Here is a 22,571-nt window from a genome sequence, read left to right on the forward strand (position 1 = left end):
GAGGCTGGGTGCCAGACCTCTTTTCCTGTTGCACCTCACTTGCCCTCCTTGGGAGTGGCCATCCAAGCTTGGTTGGCCCAGGTGAGGATGCCCCTCCTTTGCCCAGGCCCTTCTGACTCACCACAGGCCGAGGCTGGGCTCTCCTTTGTTCCCTGAGTCAATATGAACATGCTGGCAATGATACTCACATGCCACCCACCTGTCAAGAATCAAGTTCGAAGGGATACTGGTCCAGGAAACCCACCTAGACTCAGGCCACAACAGGCCTCCAATAGGGTCCTGTTTGGGAAGGAGGTTGTGTTGTCCTGTGTACTTTCTAGGTAACTTAGCTGAATTTCTACCCTTCCCTAAGCTTGTTTTTTTGAGGACAGGATGCCTGTAGGCCAGAAGTTCATCTTCAGGTAGGCCAGCCAAATCTATGTGGATCCAAGATGGCTGCCAGAGTGACATCCAGACATCCTCTTAACTTCATTGTAATTCCATCTGCAAACTAAATGTCACACCCTCCAGTAGACTATGTGGTCACTTGGAAAAAAACATAAAAGGAGCAACTATAAGGGCTGGTGGAGTGGCTCAAGTGGAAGAGCACCTGCCTAACAAGTGCAAGGCCCTGAGTTCAAACCCCAGTGCCACCAAAAAAAAAGAGTGAAAATAGGCAGTGCCGGAATTCCTGGAAAATTCCCATTCCCCATTTCCAGAAAACACATGACTATTTCTCTCCTTCATTAGGGTTTATTTTACTCTATATTTTTATTTTCTGGACCCCCAAGGCTAAGAAGTTTGTCTTCCACTTCTTTTGTTCTTGGTGAAGAGTAAGTTTGCTTCACTGCTCAATTGGTGCTCAATCTTTTTGTTTCCACAATTCCAAGAGTGAAAAAAGAACCCTATTTTGGGGCAAAACCTGGTAATGGTTGAGCCAAAAAGCCTCTCCAATTTCTTCTGGTTGTTTTTGGTGCCTACTCGCACCCAGGGCTCCTGTGGGCCACAGCACTCTGGTTTAGTTTTGGGGATCATCTTTCCCCACTTACAGTCCATGCAGTTTGGGAAAGGTTAGCACTGTTGTGCTTCAGGAGAGACATCTGGCTTTGCTTGGTTTTAGCTACTTGCTTTGATGGCCAATTATAGAAGCCATGTACCTAAGCAATACACACCCATTAGCCTTGCTTTCAGTAACACCTCTGTCACTAGTAACAATTGCTGAAGTGGTTTTTCAGGAACTTGGAAGCCACTTTTGTCCATCTCAAACCAGCTGTTGGGCTTGCATAATTGTCTGATGGGTGACTTTGATATCGGAGGACTCAACCGTACCGTCAAATCACACTAAGGCTGCCATTTTCTGAACACGCATGCTAGGAAGAGCCACGAAGTTTGACTGCACACAGGCAGACCACCAATTCACTTCTCACCTTCAATCACCTTTACCCAGGCCTTAGCTCACTCTGTTTCTTTGTCCTGTAAATACTCTAAACCCTATTCTTGGGGAGGTGGATCTGAGTCCAGGGAGCACCTCCTCTTCACATTTGGACATCTGGTGAATAAAACTCTTTATCTTTTGCAAAACTCTTGCTCCAGGGATTGGCACACTGGGCAGTGGGCAAAACAAGCCTGGTTTTGATAACACATCCTCTGTCCACAGTGATTGGCTAAGGGATGAGCACATGACCTACCTGGACCAATGGGAGTCTGCCCTAGGTTTTTATTTTATTTATTTATTTTTTGGTGGTTCTGGGGCTTGAACTCAGGGCCTACACCTTAAGCCATTCCACCAGCCCTTTTTTCTTTTTCTTTTCTTTCTTTTTTTTTTTTTTGTGATGGGTTTTTTTCAAGATAGGGTTTTGTGGACCATTTCCCTGGGCTGGCTTCGAACCACCATCCTCTTGATCTCTGCCTCCTGAGTAGCTAGGATTACTACTACTACAACTGGCACCCAGCTTGTCCTAGGGTTTTTGTTTTGTTTTGTTTGTGCTGGGGATGAATCCAGGTCCTTACACTGCTAGACATTTGCTCTACCACTGAGCTGCATCACCAACCCTGCCCTAGAGTTGTTTGTTTTTTTTTTTTTTTGAGGAACTGGAGTTTGAACTCAGGCCCTTGTGCTTGCTAAGCAGGCATTCTACCACTTGAGCCACACTCTAGCCTCTGCCCTAGAGTTTTGTTTGATCTTTCAATTGACTGTTTCAAGCTATAAGGATGAAAACCTGAGGTACTGGGAGGGGATCACTCTAAAGAGAAAGACTAATAATGAAACCAACCTAGAAGGCTAAGCAGAGGGTGGAGAAAGATGTCAGCTAGAGTTGGGAACATGGATTGGGAAGTTCCTGAAGGTGGATCTGCCGTCCTTTTGTGTGTGTGTGTGTGTGTGTGTGTGTGGTACTGGGGTTTGAACTCAGGACATCACGCTTGCTAGGCAGGTGCTCTACCACTTGAGCCACTTCACCAGCCCTTTTTTGTGATGGGTATTTTGAGATATAGTCTTGCAAACCATTTGCCCTGGCTGGCTGGCTTTGAACCACAATCCTCCTGATCTCTGCCTCCTAAGTAGCTAGGATTACAGGCAGGAGCCATCTGTCTGGCTGCCATCCTGGTTTTACCAGCTACAGCACCTGCCAATTGTCATTTAAAGCAAGTGTCTGCAAAGCTGAGCCTGTAGTCCCAGGTACTTGGGAGGCTAAGGCAGAATTGTTAGAGCCCAGGAGTTCAAGGCCAGCCTGGGCAACATAGGGAGACAGTGTCACAAAAAAACAAAAACAAAAACAAAACAAAATCAAAGCAGGTGTTGGTCAGCAAAAGAAAGAATCTTAATGCTTTTTCTCACCCTAAGGGTTTGTGATTCAGATTTCAGGATAAAATACCATTGAGTTGTTTGCCTAGACTAGCTGAAAGTTATAAATAGGGCTGGGTGCATAGCTCAAGTGGTAGGGTTGCTTGACTAGCAAGATCAAAACCCTGAATTCAATACCCAGTACAGTGGGAAAAAAAAAAAATTCTAACCCCGGGAGCACTTGCTTTAGGGCCAACTAGGTTGCTGGTGCACATTTCAGAACCAGGAACTGATGGGGATGTGGTAGTGGTGGGGGTTGAAGTTTAACTAAGTTCCCTGAGGTCCTGGTGATATGCCACTCTGACACTTGCTCATGCTCTTCCTCCTCCTTCCTACCCTCCCCTCCATGTTTGAACTGCATGATTCTGCTCCTCTGGTCACAGCTGATTGGTGGAGGAGACCTGGTCCAAATTAGGTCAGTGGTTCTTTCCCTGAAATTTGGAATTGGATCCAGAGGCCTGCTCAGTGTCTGTGGCTGTTTGGATCTTCTTGTACCTGATACACCAACAAGCAGGAAAGGCTGCTCCAAGGAGCAGCTAACTGGTGAATAAAAATTCCTTATCTTTTGCAAAATTTGCTCCAGGGATTTTCACACTGGGCAGTGGGCAAAACAAGCCTGGTGTGACAACACATCTTCTGTCCACAGTGATTGGCTAAGGGATGAGCACATGACCCACATGGACCAATGAGAATTTGCCCTAGGGTTTTTGTTTTGTTTTGCTGTGCTGGGGATGAACCTGGGGTTTTCCAGTGCCAGGCACATGCTGTACAACTGGGGAGAGACAGGGCTAACACAATCCCAGGTGACCTGGTTCCATGAAGGTCCCAGGCCTGGCCTCTGACCCTCAAGTCCCCTGTCCCAATGCCTGCAAGACCTCTGTATTTTCCTGACCTCTTATGCTTTTTTGTGGTAACTAACTTGGATGACTTCTGTTAGTTGGAACCAACCATGGTCTAAGATGTAGTTTATTTCTCAAAGTGTCCATGTTCTTACCTAGAAAATGACCAGTGTGGTATTTTATGACTTCCTCCCCCATAGGTAACAGGTCCTCCCAGATGAATCCCTGTCCAAACATCTCCTTCCATGAGGAGGCATCTTGGTGATATAGGTCTGGGGGGGCATAAGGGGTTTGCTACACCAGTGCTTCTCAAACTTTGAGGTACATTGAAACTTTGGGGTACATTGAAATGTCTGGGAAACTTTAACATGCAGATTCCCTGCCCCACACATAGGAGCTGGGGTCATTGAATAGGTCTGGTGGAACCTAATTATCTGAATTTTTTAAAACTATTTTATGAAAGTATAATTGATAAATAATAAACTCCACATATTTAGCAATTTAATGGGGATGTATAGCTGTGAAGTCATTATCACAATTAAGACAAGGAGAATTGTCATGAAAATCTCTACAAACCTAAGTTCAAGTTCTTGGTGTTGTTTTGTAGTCATGCCTCCTTCCCCAACCCTCCCTAAGCTACCACTCGTCTGCTTTATACAGTAGTTTGCATTTTCCAGAATTTTACATACATGAAATCACACAGCACGTATTCTTTTTCTTTTTTTGGTGGTACTGGGGTCTGAACTCAGGGCTTCAGTCTTGCTAGGCAGGTTACTCTACCACTTGAGCCACACCACCACACCACCAACCAGCCTAATCATTTTGAGATGCATTCCTATTATTGTGAGTATCATAGTTTGTACTCTTAGAGATGAACAGGATATAGCCCAGTTTATTCAATCAGGTATTGAGGGCTGGTTGTTTCCAACATTAAGCTGTCACAAATGAAGCTGCTCTAAACCCTTGTCTTAGTAGGGACACAGGCTGTCATTACTCTTGAATAAATACCTACCAGTGGAGTGGCTGGACCATATGGGCTGGCATACCCTCAACTTAAAATAACTGCAACAGGTGCCCATGGCTCACACCTGTAATCCTAGCTACTCAGAAGGCAGAAATCAAGAGGATTGTGGTTCGAGGCCAGCCTGGGCAAACAGTTCTCAAGACCCTATCTCAAAAAAAAAAAAAACCCATCACAAAAAAATAAAAAAAGGGCTGGTGGAATGGCTCAAGTGGTAGAGCACCTGCCTTAGCAATTGTGAGGCCTTGAGTTCGAGCCCCAGTACCATCAAAAAAAAATAATAAAAATAAAAGTAACTGCCAGTGTTCCCAGAGGAGTCAGACCCGTTTATATCCTTGCCAATAGTGTTCGAGAGTCCCAGGAGCTCCACATGGCTGCCAACATTTGGACAGGGATGAGCAGGCAGCGTGGGTGGAGGACAGTGCAGTACAGGCCTCATCTATCCCATCAGGAGGCCAGGTCCACTCTGAGCCTGTGGGGTGTGGGAGGCCCCGGATTCAGGCTCTAACCAGCCTCCACCTGTATAAGCTGGGAACCAGGCTCAGACTGTCTCAGCTTCTTGGAACCTGAGAAGGACTGGCCCTTTCTCTCTCAGCAAAAATTTTGACCATTTCTAGTAGGACTACAGTGCTAACTCTTTGTGCTTTTAATTTGCATTTCACAAAGACTAAATGTGTGGACCATTTTGTCACTCAGGTATCTCCTTTGATAAGTGTCTATTCTACTTAAATTGTCTTCTTATTAAGTGTTAAGAATTCTTTTTAAACCAGTCTTGGTGGTGCACACCTGTAATCCTGGCATGCAGTAGATTGTGAGTTTGAGGACAGCTGAGAGAGAGAGAGAGAGAGAGAGAGGGAGGGAAGGAAGGAAGGAAGGAAGGAAGGAAGGAAGGAAGGAAGGAAGGAAGGAAGGAAGTTCTTTTTATATTTAGATACAAGTCTTCTGACAGACATATTTTTTGCAAATATTTTCTCCCAATCTGTGGGTACCTTTCCACTTTCCTAACATATTAGTATGCATTGAGTCTGAGGACCTCTTAACCAACTGCACTCATTAAAATATTGAGAGAGCCTGGCCTGTGGGGCAGGTAAAATAGAGGGCCATTCAGCATAGCTGGTGACAGGGAGGGGCATTTCTTATACCTATAGAAGGGGTAGAAATTGCTAGAAAATCCCAGGAGGACTATAGCTGATGGTGCATAAAAACATCTTTAAATGTGGTTTCTTTTGACTCAGCGGGTTCAGTTCTAGGGTTGTTTTTTTTTTTTTTTTTTTTCTGAAAAAGTAAGCACATGAGAGCAGTGAGCTGTCTGTCCCCGGATCTTTGGTCCTGGGGTTGCACTGAGAGGAGGGGGCTGCAGCACGCTTGGCTGGTTGTCCTTATGCCCAGAGTCCTTTTGCAGTCAAGCACGGGCACGGGAGGAAGGCCTGGCTTGGCTGAGGTCGGCAGAGCTGGAATTCGACCTGTCCCCAGCAGGGTGGGCTGAGGACATTACAGAGCAGGCCTCACCTACCACAGCGCATCAGGAGGCCAGGCCACTCTGAAGTCGCGTGGCATGGGAAGGCCCCAGGGTTTCAGGCTGTAACCAGCCACCACCTGTACAAACTGGGAACTGGGTCCAAGCTGTCACAGCTTCCTCCAACCTGAGAAGAGACAGCCCTTTGAGCTCCAAGCACGAATGATTTCCCTAGGGCTCAGAAAGGTAGGACTTTGGCCAAAGCCTGGTCACAGCTGCGTGAGCCCAGGTGGGAGAGGAGAGCTGGAAGCCTGGAGACCTGGGTTCTAGATTAGACCCTGCACTGCTTTGCCCCTTCTCCTTCCTAGACCCCCATTTCCTCAGTGGGACAGCACAGGAGGGGATCAGAGTCAGTCCCCTCTGCCTCCCACCCCTAGCAGGGATTGAAAGCACTGCCAGTGGAATCAATTAGATCTGAGTCCCATTCCTAGCACCATTGCTTTCTGTGACTTGGCAGTCCTGGCCTGTTATTGTTGTACCTCACTTTCTCAATTTGAAGCTCTTCAGTTCTCCCTCCACCCAATTGTTCTTCAGGAAAAATCTCTGTAGGATCACCACTTACCACCTCTCCAGCTCCTGCCCTTGTCCCCTCACTCATCCCACTGCAGGCACAATGGCCATGTATCAGTGCAGGGGAGCCCCTAAATTATTCCCTCTAGCCCCACCCTTTACATATGCTCTGATCTCCATTTCTCTCCCCAGCTAGTTCCTCCTCCTCACAGCCCATGTGCTGCTTCCTCAGAGTAGCTGCTGTGGTTTGAATATATTCACCAAAAGTTCATATGTTGGAAACTTAACCCCCAAAATCCTACCTTGATAGTGTTTGGAGGTAATTAGGATTAGATGAAGTCACGCAGGTGGGGTCCTTGTGATGACAATGGAAGAGAAGCCTTGAAACCAGAGTTTTGGACTCCAGGCCCAAACTTCTCAGCTTCCACGTGCCAGGTCTGGCCACTGGCTCCTATATGCCAAATAAAGAGTCATGGTGAATGTAGAGAAAGGAGATTTGTTACATGGCTGGCTTGGGTATGCTTTGGGAAGAGGCAAAGTAAGTCCTCAACCCACCTTCAACCGTTTTCTAGGTACAGACATGTTTTAGCTTTAAATAGGCAATGAATTAGATGCATAGTGAACCAGGCCCAGTCACAGGTGTGGTGTGGTTGACCACTGTCTCAGTCCTTGTTCTTCAGGGTTCTGGAGAGGTTTTATGGCTGTCATCTCTGAGGGGAGCGATCTGGTTCCCAAGACATGATTACTCCTGCTCCAGGGTGCAGCCTTGTCATTGTAGATAATGGTCCCCAATTCTTATTAGCAGAAATTAATTGTACAAAGGGGTTTCATTGTGGTATTTATATGCATATAGTGTATCTTGATAAAATTTACTCTGTCTATATTACTCATCAGACTTTAATTAGCAGTGTTTTTTTCATTTCTTTTTTACTGGCCTAAAAATGAATGATGCATCTTTCCAATGAAAACGTGTTAGATTTGATTCAATACTGCACTTAAGTTCTTGCCTTGAAGGGTTGTGGTATGGATCTAGGGAGAGACCCCTGAAGGACACAGATCGGCTGGGTATACTGAGTATACAAGAGGCACTGTGCACATGGACACTTTCCCAGTCAGTTCCCAGGTTTCTAGAAACAGGTGGCAGAAGCCTCGCGGTATGTCATTCTCAATATATCCTGCAGGTGGCGCTAGAAAACCACAATCAGGCGCAGCCCTGGACCAGTGCTGAGTTTTCCAGGTAGGTGAGAGGTCTCAGTGGTGTCCAGCCTCTTCCTCCTGCCCAGGGAAAGAAGGTGGCCTATTCTACCAGCTGGCTCCTTGTCTGCCCTTGCTTTCCACCTTTGAGATTAGGGAAACTGAGGCTCCAAAAGATTAAATGATGTTCCCAAGGTTGAACAACTGTGAGTGGTTGGAATGAAAACTAGAGCTCCCTAATCCTTCTAACCAGTTTGTTTGTTTTTATGGGATGGGTTTTGAGCTCAGGGCTCTGTGCTCTAACTGCTTGAGCCACACCTCTAGTCAATTTTGCTCTGATTATTTTGGAGATGGAGATCTTATCAACTATTTGCCTGTGCTAGTCTCAAATCTTGATCCTCTTGATCTCAGCCTCTCAACTAACTAGGATTACAGGTGTGAGCCATTTGACCCTGGCTCAGTACAGAGTTGGTTTTTGTTTTTGTTTTTGTTTTTGTTTTCAGTACTGGGGTTTGAACTTAGAGCTCACACCTTGAGCTATTCCACCAGCCATTTTTTGTGATGGTTTTTTCAAGATAGATTCTTAGGACCTATTTGCCTGGGCTAATTTTATACCTTGATCTTCCTGATCTCTGCCTCCTGATCTCTGCCACCAGTACCCAGCTGTTTTTTGTTTTTAGAAGAAGCCTTTGAAGCCAGGCAGAGATCAGGAGGGTCATGGTTCAAAGCCAGCCTGGGGCAAATAGTTCCTAAGACCCTATTTTGAAAAAACCCATCATCAAAAGAAAAAAAAAGGGCTGGCAGAGTGGCTCAAGTGGTAAGAGTGCCTGTCTAGCAAGGATGAGGCCCTGAGTTTGAACATGAGTACCACCAGAAAAACAAAAACAAAACAAAACAAAAAAATAAGCCACTGTTAAAGACTAGAATAGGCAAATTACAGACCAGAAGAAAAATATTTGTGATATCCATCTCTGACAAAGCCCTTCTATCTAGAATATATGACTTCTCCAACTCAGTAAAATAAACAGCTCAAGTTAAAAAGAGGCAAAATATTTTACCAGTTACTTCACAAAGAAGCTATATGAACAGCCAAGAAGCATGAAAATAAAAAGACACCTAATGTCATTAGTCATAAGGGAAAGACACATTAAAGCATAAGGACATACCACTATACTAGAATAGCTACAATTTCAGAGGTGATAGCTCCAAGTGTTGGCAAGGGCGTGGAGCACCCGGAACTCTGTGTTGGCACAGGGATGTAAAATGGAAAATTCCTGCCAAACAAATTTGCACTTCCTGTAAAGTAAAACCTTCATTTGTCACAGAGCCAGCAAACTCCTCCTAGGGATTTACCCCAAAGGAACGAAAGTGAATGTGTCATTCAGGCCTTGCTCAGGAATATTCATAAAGGCTTTTCTCTTTTTTTTGAGGCAGGGTCTTGCTTTGTAGCCTAGACTGGGTTCAAACTCACCACTACACCCTGCCACATAGCAGCTTTATTCATAGTAGGCAAAAACAACCCAAATCTCCTCCCCGGAAAGGTCACGAACATCGTGGTCCATTCACACCACAATACGGAACACTGCTCAACACCTGAAAGGGATGAACTATCGGGAGTGGTGGTGCCTGTAATCCCAGCACTCGGGAGGCTGAAGCAAAAGGATCACAAGTTAGGGACCAGCCTGGACAACACAATCAACTGTTTGCTGAAAGAAAAGAAAAGATAAAAGAAGTGTACAGATCTGAAATGGGATTTGTGCTTCAACCCCAAATTGCTTCATTACTTCCACAGAGGACAGGGAGGAGAGGAGATGGGGATGGAGAGGGGAGAGTTCGAAGACAGCACAGGGTAGAGAGGCAGACAAGAGAGGGCAGTCCCAGCTTATGACTTAAAAAAACGAGACGTGTCAGCTTTAGGAAGAACAGCTCAAAGTACGGAAAGTGGCTGGGGCTGGGAGGCAGGGTGGGGAGTCCGGAGGCAGACAGGAAACCGCAGCATGTTATCTGCCTTTAGTACAGGTTTATTTTGCTCTCTCTGCACACACCACATTTCATCGTTCCCAGAGCTCCACTTCCTCACCATTAACGTCGACGTCACATCAGATGTCCGTCTGCCACCCACAGAGCACCTGACAGCTACCACTGCAGTGTGTTTGCTTGATGGCGCCTGAGATGTCTTAGGTGCATTGAAGTGGTATTGATTTGATGAAACAGAAATTATTTTTAAAGGAAAAACGAACGAATGGGGCCAGTTAATGTGTATTGAGCCCTACTCTGGAATAAGCACCATAAATGTCCCCATTTAGTTTACTAAACATTCCTGATTATATGTCAAACTTGATGGGACAAAATGGATTCAGAGAGGTTAAGTAACTTTCTGAATGTCACCCAGCCAGCAAGTGATAGAAAGGAATCAAAACCCAGAGGAGTGTCTGACTGCTAAGCTTGAGTCTTGTGTTTTGACAAGTTTTGAAAGACCTCTTGTAAGAGAGAAGCAGCAGTGGTTTGGGTGACACCATGGAGAGGCCTGCCAGTTTCCTATCCTTGGGCCTGGACTCCCCCTTCCTACTGTCATTCTGGTGCTCAGGACGCCACCGAGAGCTTTGGTTGTGGCTCCTGAATGCAGGTGACACTTATAGGAGGGGTGGCCCTGGGGCACAGGGCAGGGCCCTTGCCTCTGCTGTCATGGGAAGCAGCTGGGGCCCGGTAAAGGCTCAGCTAAACTCTGTCACATGATGCAGCTGTGAAACCTGGCCCAGCAGCCAAGCCAGTCTGGCATCAGGCCGGGGCATCCCCAGACCCTTCCACGGAAGCAGGGTGGGGCCACCAGTAAGAGGCTACCGTGTAAAGGGACATGTGGCAAGGACAGGGCCGGTCTAGAAGCTGTGTTTGCACAACAGGCTCACTGCTCGTACTTAATGGTGGCTTAGTTTGGGATGGCTGGGATGAGGGTAGTGACATACATACTGGACCTTATGATGGGAACAAGCCACTCCGTGGGCTCTGTCTCCCCTTTTGGAACGAATTGTGCCCACTTCCAACAATGCAAAGAGCACTTGTCACCATTTGCAGAGTGCCATCTCACCAGCCTTCAAAGGTTCTATTCAGAGACCCAGAGAGGTCAAGTCATACATTCACAGTCACACAGCCAGGTGCCTGTGCGACTTCAGAGCCTGTGCACTAACCAGTTAGCCCCATTGCCTCTCCCAGGACGCTCATGTGTGTCTGGTGGCATCAATTTGGGACACCAGCCCCTTAAAAGGAAACCTACATCCTGTTTTTGGTTCTGTCTCAAAGATACGAATTTGTGAGTACAGACATCAGAAGCTGATCTCTCATGAGAGGCGCCACCTCCTCTTTCCTTCCTCTCTCCTCTGTCCCTGCCACAGAGCCCCCAGCCACCCCCAGGCTGAACGTGACCACGTCAGTCAAAGGCCCGGGTGTCTGCAGCCCTCCATGGCTCCCACCTCGGTGCCTGGCTTTCCTCTACTATCGAATGGGAGGAAGAAGGAAGCATCTCTCAAGGTTATTGTGGGGACTGGGGAGCTGACACACATCCCACGTCTGTCCAGGGCCTGGTGGGAATCTGGGAGGAGGGTCTGGGAGTTAAGGGACACAGCTGTGACTTCCGGTTCCGTCACTGACCAGTTGTGCAGGCCCTCTGAGCCTCAATTTCCTCATCTGTGAGGTGGGGATGGGGATGGTGGCCCTATCCCACCTTTCACTCACCTGAAGCAGGTCTAGGTGTGAGGTTCATATCACTGTACTTCACGGCTCTTAAAAAAGCCAGTGTAGGCAGAGCATGGTGTTGCATATCTTTAATCCCAGCTACTTGTGAGGTGGACGTAGGAGGATCATGTTTCAAGGTCAGCTTGGGCCAAAAACAAGAGACCCTATCTGAAAACAAACCAAAAGCAGAAGGGCTGGGGGCGTGGCTTACATGTGGGGGCGTGGCTTACGTGGGAGAGCGACTGCCTCGCAAGTGGGAGGCCTTGAGTTCAAATCCCAGTGCTGAACTGCCCCTGAGGGTTCTGTGAATCCTGGAGGGTCCCGTGACTCCGTCCTCACCACCTCATGCACAATGGTGTACCTGTGTCACTGGAGCATGGGGAAGAGGCAGCAGGTGACACTGCCACACTGTCCAGCAGTTTCCCTAACAGAAACCCTGCCATCCCCAGGTGTGCAAAGGGAACGAGCGAGGTAGAGGGGGCCTCCAGGCCCTATTGGAAGGCCCCTGCAGGAGCCAGCCTCCTAACAGCGTTTATGATTCTGGATTTATAAGCCCTTCACACTACAGCATGGCAGCGGTGAAGTGGCCTGCCACTGTGGTCTGTCACGTCTGAGGTTAGGTCCTTCTTAGTACTTCACTGGGGGGAGAAGCAGCTGTCACTTCATGGGGACACGCAGACTGCAAAGAACCGAGGCTTGGAGTAATAAAGGGGAGTGAGCCTGGGAGCAGATTCCAGCCCCATCAGAGGACACAATGGCGCCACAGCCTGAGTGGACCAGCCCGTGAAGTGGCTGTCACATTCCTGTCCCTGAGACAGTATGAAAGAAGAAGGAGAAGAGGAGGAGGAGGAGGAGGAGGAGGAGGAACAGTGCACAATGTTTGATCCCATTTACTGAACTCTTGCAGAAGAGAAAGGTAAGGACTGCCAAGGAAATTGGCACTATCTAGTTCTACATAGACGTTTGCATTCACCCCAAACCCAATGAGCACACACTCAAGACTGATGCATTTCTTTGTATGTAGGTTTTATGTCAAGAGAAAAATAACTGTAAACAAAACATTGCTAGCTTTACATGTACTGCTGCCTGTGGTTGACTTTGGAGTGTGTCACATTGCAGGATGAGGACTATAACTGAGTAGATGTGTGTTAAAGACAAAGTACAATAGTCAGGTGCCATGGCTCAGACCTGTAGTCCCAGTGACTCCGCTGGCTGAGGCAGGAGGACCACTTGTGCCCAGGAGCCTGAGGCCAGCCTGGGAATGGAGTGAGACACCATATCTAAAAACCAGACAGTAAAACATTAATGGTGAAATCTAGGCAGTGGCTAGGCATGGTAGCTCACATCTCTAATCCCAGGTACTCTGGAGGTGAAGGCCAGCTTGTGCAAAAGGGCAAGACCTCATCTCAACCAATAAGCTGGTGTCTTGATGCACACCTGTCATCCCAGCTACACGAGAATCAAAAACATGAGACCCTATCAAAAAAAAAAATAACGAAAGCAAAAAGGGCTGGGGGTGTGGTTCAAGTGGAAGAGCACAGCACAAGTCTCTAAATTCAAACTCCAGTACTGCCAAAAAAAATTTTAGGCAGTGGAAATGTGAGTACTCATTGGTAATTTTTCTTCAGTACTGGGATTTGAACTAAGGGTCTCATGCCTACTAGGCAAGTGCCCTGCCACTTGAGCCATTCTGACAACCTTTTTTTTGTAATGTTTTTTTTGAGATAGGATTTCAGGAACTATTTGTAAGAAGCTGACTTCAAAATGTGATCCTCCTGATTTCTGCCTCCTGAGTAGCTAGAATTACAGATGTGAGCCACTGGTCCCTGGCTAAGTCAGTTTTGTTTTGTTCTTTAAATAATAAGGTATTGGAAAGTCTAAAAAAAAAAAAAAAAGAAAAAGAAAAAACCAGGAAATATTGCAGACTGATATGTGCAGCTGTTTGTTTTTTTGGGGGGGTGGGGTAAAACTGGAATTTGAATTCAGAGCTTCATGCTATCAAAGCAGGTGCTCTACCACTTGAGCTAAACCTCCTGTCCTTTGGTTAATAAACTGGTGGAGGAATATGGCAATTTTTAAAAGATTTTTCTAGGATGATTCTGGTAGAAAAACATACTAAGCTGGCTTTAGTACCCAAGAGCCCTTGAGCTCAGTATATTTTGGTGGTACTGGGATTTGAACTCCAGGCTTCACACTTACTAGACAGGTGCTCTGCCACTGGAGCCACATCTTCAGCCTTTGAGCTCAGTATGTAACAGAGAAGTTTAACTCCCTTAGTGTGAAGTTCAGTGGGCAGTAGCAAGGGGCTGCAGACAGCACGTCCTCCAGGAAGCCCTTCAGGAGTCCAGGCTGTCTTTGAAAGTGGCTTTCCCCATGGTGAGGTTTATCATGGCTCAGGTCTGGAATAATGCTCAGTCACTTCTGCTCATTCCCATTTTGTGAGGACTCAGTCTCTTCTGTCAACAGCTCCCACTTAATGACCCTAGGACAACTTGCTCCATAGGCCCCCAGGTTGACTCAGTGTCTTTGTCACTCTCCTAACCCACAGCTCTGCCATAGGTATCTTAGAGCCAGGCCCTCTTTGCTGTCCCCAGAGCAGAGCCAGCAGCCACCTAGAGGAAGGAAATGCTGAGGCGGCACATTCTAGAAGCCTCTTAACTCTCAGAGGGAAGTCCAGCCTGTCCAGTGCAGCCAGGGACACAACCTTCTGACCTGGTGCCACCCTCCTGCATCCCCTACCATGGTGGGGCCATCACCTGGGAGGGGCTGGAGGATGCACTTTGGTCCAAGAGCACCAGGCAGGGTTTGTAAGCCACCCTGTGCACCTGCATGTGACCCCCTGAGGTGCTGCTGTCCCCCATGGCAAACCAGGCATGGTGCAGAGGGCCTGTCCTGCTTCTCTTTCAGGAGGCCCCAGATGGGGAAACTGAGACTCAGAGGCAACATCACTCACCCAGAGTCACGTGGCTGCTTGAGGAAAGGCTGGGAAGGGAGCGAGCAGATCTGTCTACCTCCGAAGCCAGGGTTCCAATCCTTCCACATCGTCATTCCTTCATTAGAACAAGCGTTCATTGACGTCCCTACTGTGTCCCAGGCTCTGTGCTGGGGACAGAACCATGTGCAAACCCCCAAATGGACCAAGTCTTTTCCCTCCTCTACTAAAGAGGCAGAGGTCAGAAGAATGGCAGTTCAAAACCAGCCTGGGAAAATAGTTCAAGAGACCCTATCTTGAAAACATTCTTCACAAAAAATGGGCTGGCAAAGTAGCTCGAGGTGTAGGCCCTGAGTTCAAACCCCAGTACTGCAAAAAAAAAAAAAAAAAAAAAAAAAGCAACAAACGTATCTCACAGCTACCATGGATCAGGAATCCAGCCAGGTGCAGCTGAGCCAAACCCTTTTACTCAAGGTCTCTCACCAAATCACAGTGAAGGAATCCACAGGGTGGACTGGAGACTTGGCTCAAGTGGTGGAGTGCCTGCCTAGCAAGCAGGAGGCCCTGAGTGCAAATGCCAGTACCATAAAAATAAATAAATAAATAAATAAATAAATAAATAAATAAATAAATAAATAGACTCCACAGTGGCTGGAGCCATCTCAAGGCACACGGATGGATTTGCTTTCACACTTCCTCACCTGATGGCAGGATTCTGTTCCTGACAGCCCTGTGGACTACAGGATTTAGTTCCTTTGACTGGTGGCCAAAGCCTCCCTCATTTCTTTGCCATATGGGCCCCTCCGTAGGACAGCTCATATAACCTGGCAGGTGGCTTCATCAGAGCCAGCAAGCAAATCACGAAGACAAGCCAGTCTTAACAATCTAATCTCAGAAGTGACATCCATCCCTTTCTTTTCTTAATACACTTATTTTTGCAGGTGTGCATGTGGGACTGAACACAGGGCCTCACACATGCTAAATCCAGTTCTACCAGTGGGTCTTTAATAACCCCAGTCCTAACAACCATTTGTTTTTGGAATATTGTCAGATTTATGTATAAATTGCAAAGACAATGCTGAGTTCCACTTGTCCTCCATCACTTCCCTACTGTCATCATCTTTATCTACTCCAGACCATTTGTCCAGAGACACTGCTGTGGCATGACCAACCAAATTGCAGTTTTTATTCACACCTCACTTGTTTTTATACGGAGGACATTTTTTTTTGTTGTTCTCAGATCCAATTGCATGACCACGTTGCTTTTTTGCCATGCCCCCTTGATTCCTTCTGGTCAGTGACAGTTTCTCAGTCGTTGTTAAATCACAACCTTGAGTTTTGAGTATTTTCTACAGCGTCCCTCCATTTGTGTTTGACTTTGTTTTTCTCATGATTGGCTTGGATGACAGACTGGAGACAGGATGGCACAGAGTGAGTGACATGGCTGCTTACTACACTATCAAGAGCACATGCTCTCTGGGTTCTCTGGGTGATGTCCCTATGGCATTAACCGCTAGCACTTGGTCAAGGTGTTGTCTGTCAGATTTCTCTACTGTGAAGTTACTATTTTTCTCTCTTTTTAAAGTTTTCTTTTTTTTCCGGGCTGGGGATTGAACCAGGATGCTGTACCACTGAATACACCTCACCCTGTGTTCCCCTTTTCTATGAGTGAGTCGGTAAATCAAGCCAGAGGGGTGGGGACCTAACCTGCCCTTCCTGGGAGAGTATCATAAATTATTTAGAATTCTTCTATAAGGATAATCTGTCCCTTCTTTCCACTTATTTGTTTCCTCAGTCATGACTTACATTGTGTGGACTTGTGTTTGTTAATTTATTTATTTTGGGCAGTACTGGGGTTTGAACTCTGGGCTTCACACTTGCTAGACAGGCGTTCTACTGCTTGAGCCACACCTCCAGGCCCCATCCCTATGTATGTTTTACACTTTTTTGTTTTTTGCAGGACTGGGGACAGAACCCAGGGCCTCACACATGATAGACAAACGCTCCACCACCAAGCGACCCCTTTACTTTACACTATGAGTTGTAATCCAACACAGAATTCTTTATCCCGTTGCTCTAACTATTCTAACTTTGACCATTGGGAGTTGCCTCCCAATGTCAGGTTGGCTCCTGGTCCCTTGGATATGCTGCTGTCCTTTGTTCTTTGAGCACTTCCTTGCTTCCCCAAACTTCAAGACGCTCCAGGCTCGTCTTGTATCGTCCCCATCTTGGCCTTCGCATCAGCCATTTTCGGCTGGAGGTGTGGCTGAAGTGGTCAAACATCTGCTTAGGAAGAAAAAGGCTCTGAGTTCAAATCCCAGTACTGCCCCCCGCAAAATCAGCTATTTCTCTAAGGAGCCTTGATTCCTTTCATTAGAGAATGGTGCTTAGAAACCAAAATGTGGGTGCTGGGTCTACTTATTGTCACTAGGGTGTCTCTGCTTCCAGGCAGTCCCAGCCACGCTGTGACTTTTCCTGTATTCTGTTCATTGGAAGTAATCACTCCACTCTGGAGGGGAGAAGATTACAGGAAGCTTTGAGTACCAAGAACTGGGGACCTTTGAAGGCCTCTTCTCTGTGACTTAAGCAACAACAGTGCAATTGGGCAGGTGAGGAACCATTCTTCTGGGACTGGCAAGGGATCGGCAGGAGCCTAGGCAACTGTGAGCAGGAACGAGAAAGCTTTTGTCCACTGATGTCACCATGAGCGGTGACACCCTGTGAGATAGAGAGAACAAGGCCAGGGGCATGGATATGGGGTGAGGTAATTTGTGGGTGTTATTTTTTTTGGTGGTGCTGGGGTTTGAATTCAAGGTCTCACCCTTGCTAGACAGGTGCTCCACCATTTGAGCCACTCCACCAGCCCTTTTTTATATTGGGTATTTTTGAGACAGGGTCTCTCGAGCTATTTGCACAGGCTGGCCTCAAACCTTGATCTTCCTGATCTCTGCCTCCTGAGTAGCTAGGATTATAGATGTGAGCCACTGCATGGGTGTTTGATTATGGTGCCTGACCCAAGCAAGTGTTCAGTAAACATTTGAATAAGTGAATGCAAGCAGTTGTGAATGCAAATCCCAGCAGAGTACATGTGGCCAATGACTGGACCTGACCCAGGGTGACCAGGGAAGGCCTCCAGGACGAGGAGTGGGGAGGTTGGGTGCAGGACTGCTTCAGCAGAAGGGACAGTGTGTACAAAGGCTCGGAGTCCAGGAGGCGTTCAATTCCTTTGAGGAACTAAAAGCAGGTGAATCCATGTGGAAGTCAGGGTGAGGGTGGGAAGTGAGGAGGAGGAGGGGTAAACAGGTGAGCAAGGCCAGACCCTCACCACCATGACGGGGCTGCATTCTGCTCTGAGCAGAGGGGGACATGGGGCCTGGGCAGGGTGGCCTCTTTCACCTTGTGGTGGAGTTTGGGCTTCCTGACAGCATGGCAGGTGGGCCCCTTTTTGGGTCCTATGTGAAGTGAGTACTGTTACTGGAAAAATGACCCTGAAAATTAGCTGGTTCTTGCATCTGGCAGGAGAAGAATTCAAGTAAGACGCAAAGATTTAGTAAAAGTAACAGTAAAGTTTATTAGGAGAGGAACTGCAGGGGGGAGAAAAGAGAGAAGCATTTCCTGTTCCCCTCGCAGGAAATGGGAGCAAAGACTCAAAATGGTGGTCCCCAACTCCTGGTTTTATACTGGAGAGCTGGAAGTCAAAGATAATGGGTCTGGGTGGCTGAGATGGCTGACAAAACGGGGATGGGGGGGTGTGGAGGGTCATCCTCCCAAATCACATCCAGTCACATCCACAACCCACCCAAGTCACAGAGAGAACAGGTGAGCTTCAGAACTTCCCTTTCCTAGACGGGATTATTGCTCCACCCTCCCGAGGATCCTTGAAGCTCCTCAAAGAGGAAAGCAGAAGCAGGTAGCTCCTCTTTATCTCCCTGTTCTGTAACTTTAGCATCTAAAAGATGGGAGGGGGCTAGCTGTTTTGGCTCTCCTTGGTCTCCTTGTCAGAGTCTGGCCCTTTAAATATTGATTAAGATTATATGATTTCCTTGTCTCCTCCATGACCACCGCTTAGGGGTAACTGCTACCTATCAGGTACTAGGTTCTGATGGCGGTGGGGCATGAGACTGGAGCACAAAGTCCTCAAGTACTGCTGGGCCGTCACTCAGTACCGTGTCTGGCAGGGCCCTGGGCAGAAGGGATTAACCATGAACATGCTCCCATTCTTCAACTCACACTCCCTGCGCTCAGCGCTTGCATCAAGACAAGAGTTTAGGACTTGTTGAAAAGGCTCCAATGCCATTCCTTAGCACGTGGCCTATAATGGCAGCATGATGGGACAGAGCCAGAACACAGAGCATTCTTTGTGCTATCAAAAGTCGTGCTGAAAATTAAATCTAATGATATGCAAGGGCTTTTTATTTTTATTTTTTCTTTCCTGTGGGACTGGGGTTTGAACTTGGCGCTTTGCACTTGCAAAGCAGGAGCTCTACCACTTCAGCCGTGCCTCCAGTCCATTTGGCCCATTTTGGAGATGGCCTCAAACCAAGATCCTCCTGATCTCTGCCTCCCAAGTAGCTAGAATTACAGGTGTGAATCACCAATGCTTGACTGCAAGGGCTTTCATAGTAGAATTGTTTTTTAAAAAATATTATTGCAGCAAAAATACGTATCTCTTTTCAAGTATTCAGACCCAGGCTGGTGGAGCAACTCAAGCAGTAGAGCGCCTGTCTGGCAAGCATGAGGCCCTGAATTCAAACCCCAGTACTGAAAAAAAAATGGGGGAGATGGGGATAAAGGAGAATGATGGAAGGGGTGAATTCAAGCATGATATATTTGTAAGAGCCTTTGTAAATGCCACAATATACCCCCATCCAGCAAAACAATAAAACAAAGCATAAAATATTCAAATCCTAGGCTAGAGGTATGACTCAAGCAGAAGAGTCCTGCCTAGCAAGCACAAAGCCTTGAGTTCAAACCCCAGTACTATAAAGAATTTTAAAAAATTAAATATTCAAACCCTAAAGAAGGGTACACAGTAGAAACTGAAAGTGCGTTCATCTTTCAGCTTGGAGGAGGCCAAATCTGGGTTAATCTGACACCAGCTGCCTCCACCATGCCGCCCAAATTCAACCTCAACGAGACCAAAGTTATATATATGAGGTACACCCATGGTGAGGTACACCCATGGTGAGGGTGGCGCCTCTTCTGCCTGGCCTCCAAGATCGATCCCCTGGGTCTGTCTCCAAAAAAGGTTGGTGATGACATCGCCAAGGCAACTGGTGATTGGAAGGGTCTGAGGACTGCAGTGAAACTGACCATTCAGAACAGACAGGCCCAGGTATTTACTTGCTCTGGGTTTGTCTGTGGGAAGGCCTTGTCAGTGGTGTGGGCCTAGGGCAAAGACATGGGTTTAATTCAGCCTTGTCACTTGGTGTGACATTGGGCTTTTAACATCCTCCAGGCTAGGAATGTGTTTTAAGCATGTCCTGTAAGCCTAGCCTCTGGTCTCTGAGGGCTGACAGGGCAGTATTGGTCATTGGAGGTAAGGGAGGGCAAATTCACATCAAGAATCTCTTCTGCAGATTGAGGTCATGCCTTCTGCCTCCACCTTGATCATCAAAGCCCTCAAGGAGCCACCAAGAAACAGAAAGAAATGGAAGAACCTTTGATCAGATTGTCAACATTGCCAGACAGATACGGCACAGATCTTTAGCCAGAGAACTTTCTGGAACCATTAAAGAGATCTGGGACACTGTACAGTCCATCCGTACAATGTCCATGGCTGTTGTCCTCATGATGTCACAAATGACAGCAACAGTGGTGCAGTGGAATGCCCTGCTAGTTAAGAAATACAAGAGAGCCAGGAGCCAGTGGCTCACGCCTGTAATCCTGGCCACTCAGGAGGAGAGATCAGGATGATTGCAGTTCAAAGCCAGCCAGGGGGAATTAGTTTGCAAGACCCCATCTCAAAAACACTCCACACAAAAAAACAGGGCTGGTGAAGTGGCTCAAGTGATAGAGTGCCTGCTTAGCAAGTGTGAGGCCCTCAGTTCAAGCCCTAGTAACACCAAAAAAAAAAAAAAAAAAAAAGAAAAGAAATTACAATAAAAGATCATATGGGCTTCTAAAAAAAAAATCTGAATGATCCCTCTACTTTTACCCACCCATTTTAACAGTGGAAGTTAGTCATTTTTCAGACTTCTGTGAATGCGTAATGTAAGCATATAAGCCCACATGCATTCATGTATGAACCTGGTATTTTTATGAACAACATGCATGGTACCCTTAATAAAATTATCTTAGCACATATGTTGTACCTGATCCTTGCAAGTTTCCACACCCTGGTGTAGACCCTCTTGTGCTGGATTGGGACCTGCCCATGTGACCAGCGCTAGCCAGTGGGACATTAGTAAGCATGTTGTAAGCAGAGGCTCGACAAGACTTTGCACTTTGAGCTGGTCTTTTTTTTTTTCTTGGTGGTACTGGGGTTTGAATTCAGGGCCTCACGCTTGCTAGGCAGGCACTCTTACCTCTTGAGCTACTCTGCCAACCATTTTCTTGTGATTTTTTTTTGAGATAAGGTCTCACAAACTATTTCCCTGGGATGGATCTCTGCCTTTTGAGTAGCTAGGATTACAGGCGTGAGCCATCGGCACCTGGTCTGAGCTGGTCGTCTTGACACATCCTCTTGGGATCAACAGCCATGCTTCGAGGAAATACAGACAGATCATGGAGGGTGAGGCCATCTTGGGAGTTCCAGCCCCCACAAGCTCCTGGCTGAGAACCATACGATCAGACCTCGCTGATGTGGCATGGAGTTGAAGAACTGGCCAGCTTTGGGGTGGCTGATTAATCAACAATTGATCACTGATAGAGTGGGTTTTTTTTTTTTTTAAGTGGCACTGGAGTTTGAACTCAGGGCCTTGTGCTTGCTAGACAGGTGCTCTACCACTTGAGCTATGCCTCCAGCCCAATAATGTCCTTATCTTAACCATGTATATATCTTATCTACCGTGAACGCCCTCCTATGTCTTCCTACAGATCAGCTTGTTCTTTGACTGACTGCATGGTTTTCCAAAGGTCACTGAAGCATCACGTCCTGTCTGCTGTAGGTGGCTTCCAGTTCTTTGCTCATACCCACAGCGTTCCATGTGACTGCCCTTGCCTCTGACACCAGTGTTTCTGTAGGATAAATTCCCAGAAGACTGTGGGGTCAAGGTGACATGCTATGAAAGTTTTTAAACCTGTTTCCAAATCCCCTCCAAAATGGTCCTCCTGTTTTACACTCCTGCCCCACAGTGGGCCAGTGATCCTGGCCCCAACCTTTGTCCACCCCCATGAGACCCATGGGAAAAGCCATTTAAATAACGGCATTGGCCAGACCGAGCGTGTGAAAGAGTTACAGAGTTGGTGGGGTGGGGCGGGGCCAGGCTGGGCCACAGGGCTCAGCTCTGATCTCCTTCCTCTTGTCTGCGCAGCTGGGCCCAGCACATCCTCTCAAAGGCTCTTCCCCAGCTGGCCTGCCTCCCGGACAGGCCCAAGTTCCTCCAGCTTTGACCCCCATTCCTGGTGATCCTCTGCCCTGGAGGCCCTGTCCCTGCCGTGTGCAACAGGAAGTCTTTCAGTTTTACCTGGTGACTTTGGACAAAGGGCTCATCTTCCCTGAGCCCATTTGTGCTTTTGAAGAAAATGAGGATGAGAACAATACCAGCCCCTGGGCTCTGTTTGCTCTGTTTACTGCTTCAATAAACAGTTATTTAGTTCCTTATTTATGTATTCAGCAAATATTTACCATCCCAACCTCTTGGCCCCATGACATGGTGGGGGAGGTGGTATATCTGTATGTATTTTCAGAAGGGCAAGTACACAGGCACCTCATTTAGCCAGAGGGCGGGGTGGTGTGACCAGATGCCCATTGAGCAGAAAGTAGAAGATAGAGACTAACTGGATGGAGAGAAGGGCGATTGAATTCCCCGGCAGATGGAATGACTTGTGCAAAGGCCCTGAGGCAG

General features: G+C 47.2%; 1 long non-coding RNA gene and 1 pseudogene across 1 annotated transcript; both read left to right on the forward strand.

Moving 5' to 3' along the window:
- Positions 1–6,130: 6,130 nt before the first annotated feature.
- Positions 6,131–17,228, forward strand: LOC141415810 (uncharacterized). The gene is made up of 3 exons (XR_012440769.1): positions 6,131–6,383; positions 7,889–7,944; positions 17,011–17,228. It is a non-coding gene; the product is annotated as an uncharacterized lncRNA (long non-coding RNA).
- Positions 17,229–19,631: 2,403 nt separating this feature from the next.
- LOC109686773 (large ribosomal subunit protein uL11-like) lies at positions 19,632–22,317 on the forward strand (annotated as a pseudogene).
- The last annotated feature ends 254 nt before the right edge of the window (positions 22,318–22,571 follow it).

The sequence above is a fragment of the Castor canadensis genome, chromosome 13, assembly GCF_047511655.1.
Source record: "Castor canadensis chromosome 13, mCasCan1.hap1v2, whole genome shotgun sequence".
NCBI lineage: Eukaryota > Metazoa > Chordata > Mammalia > Rodentia > Castoridae > Castor > Castor canadensis.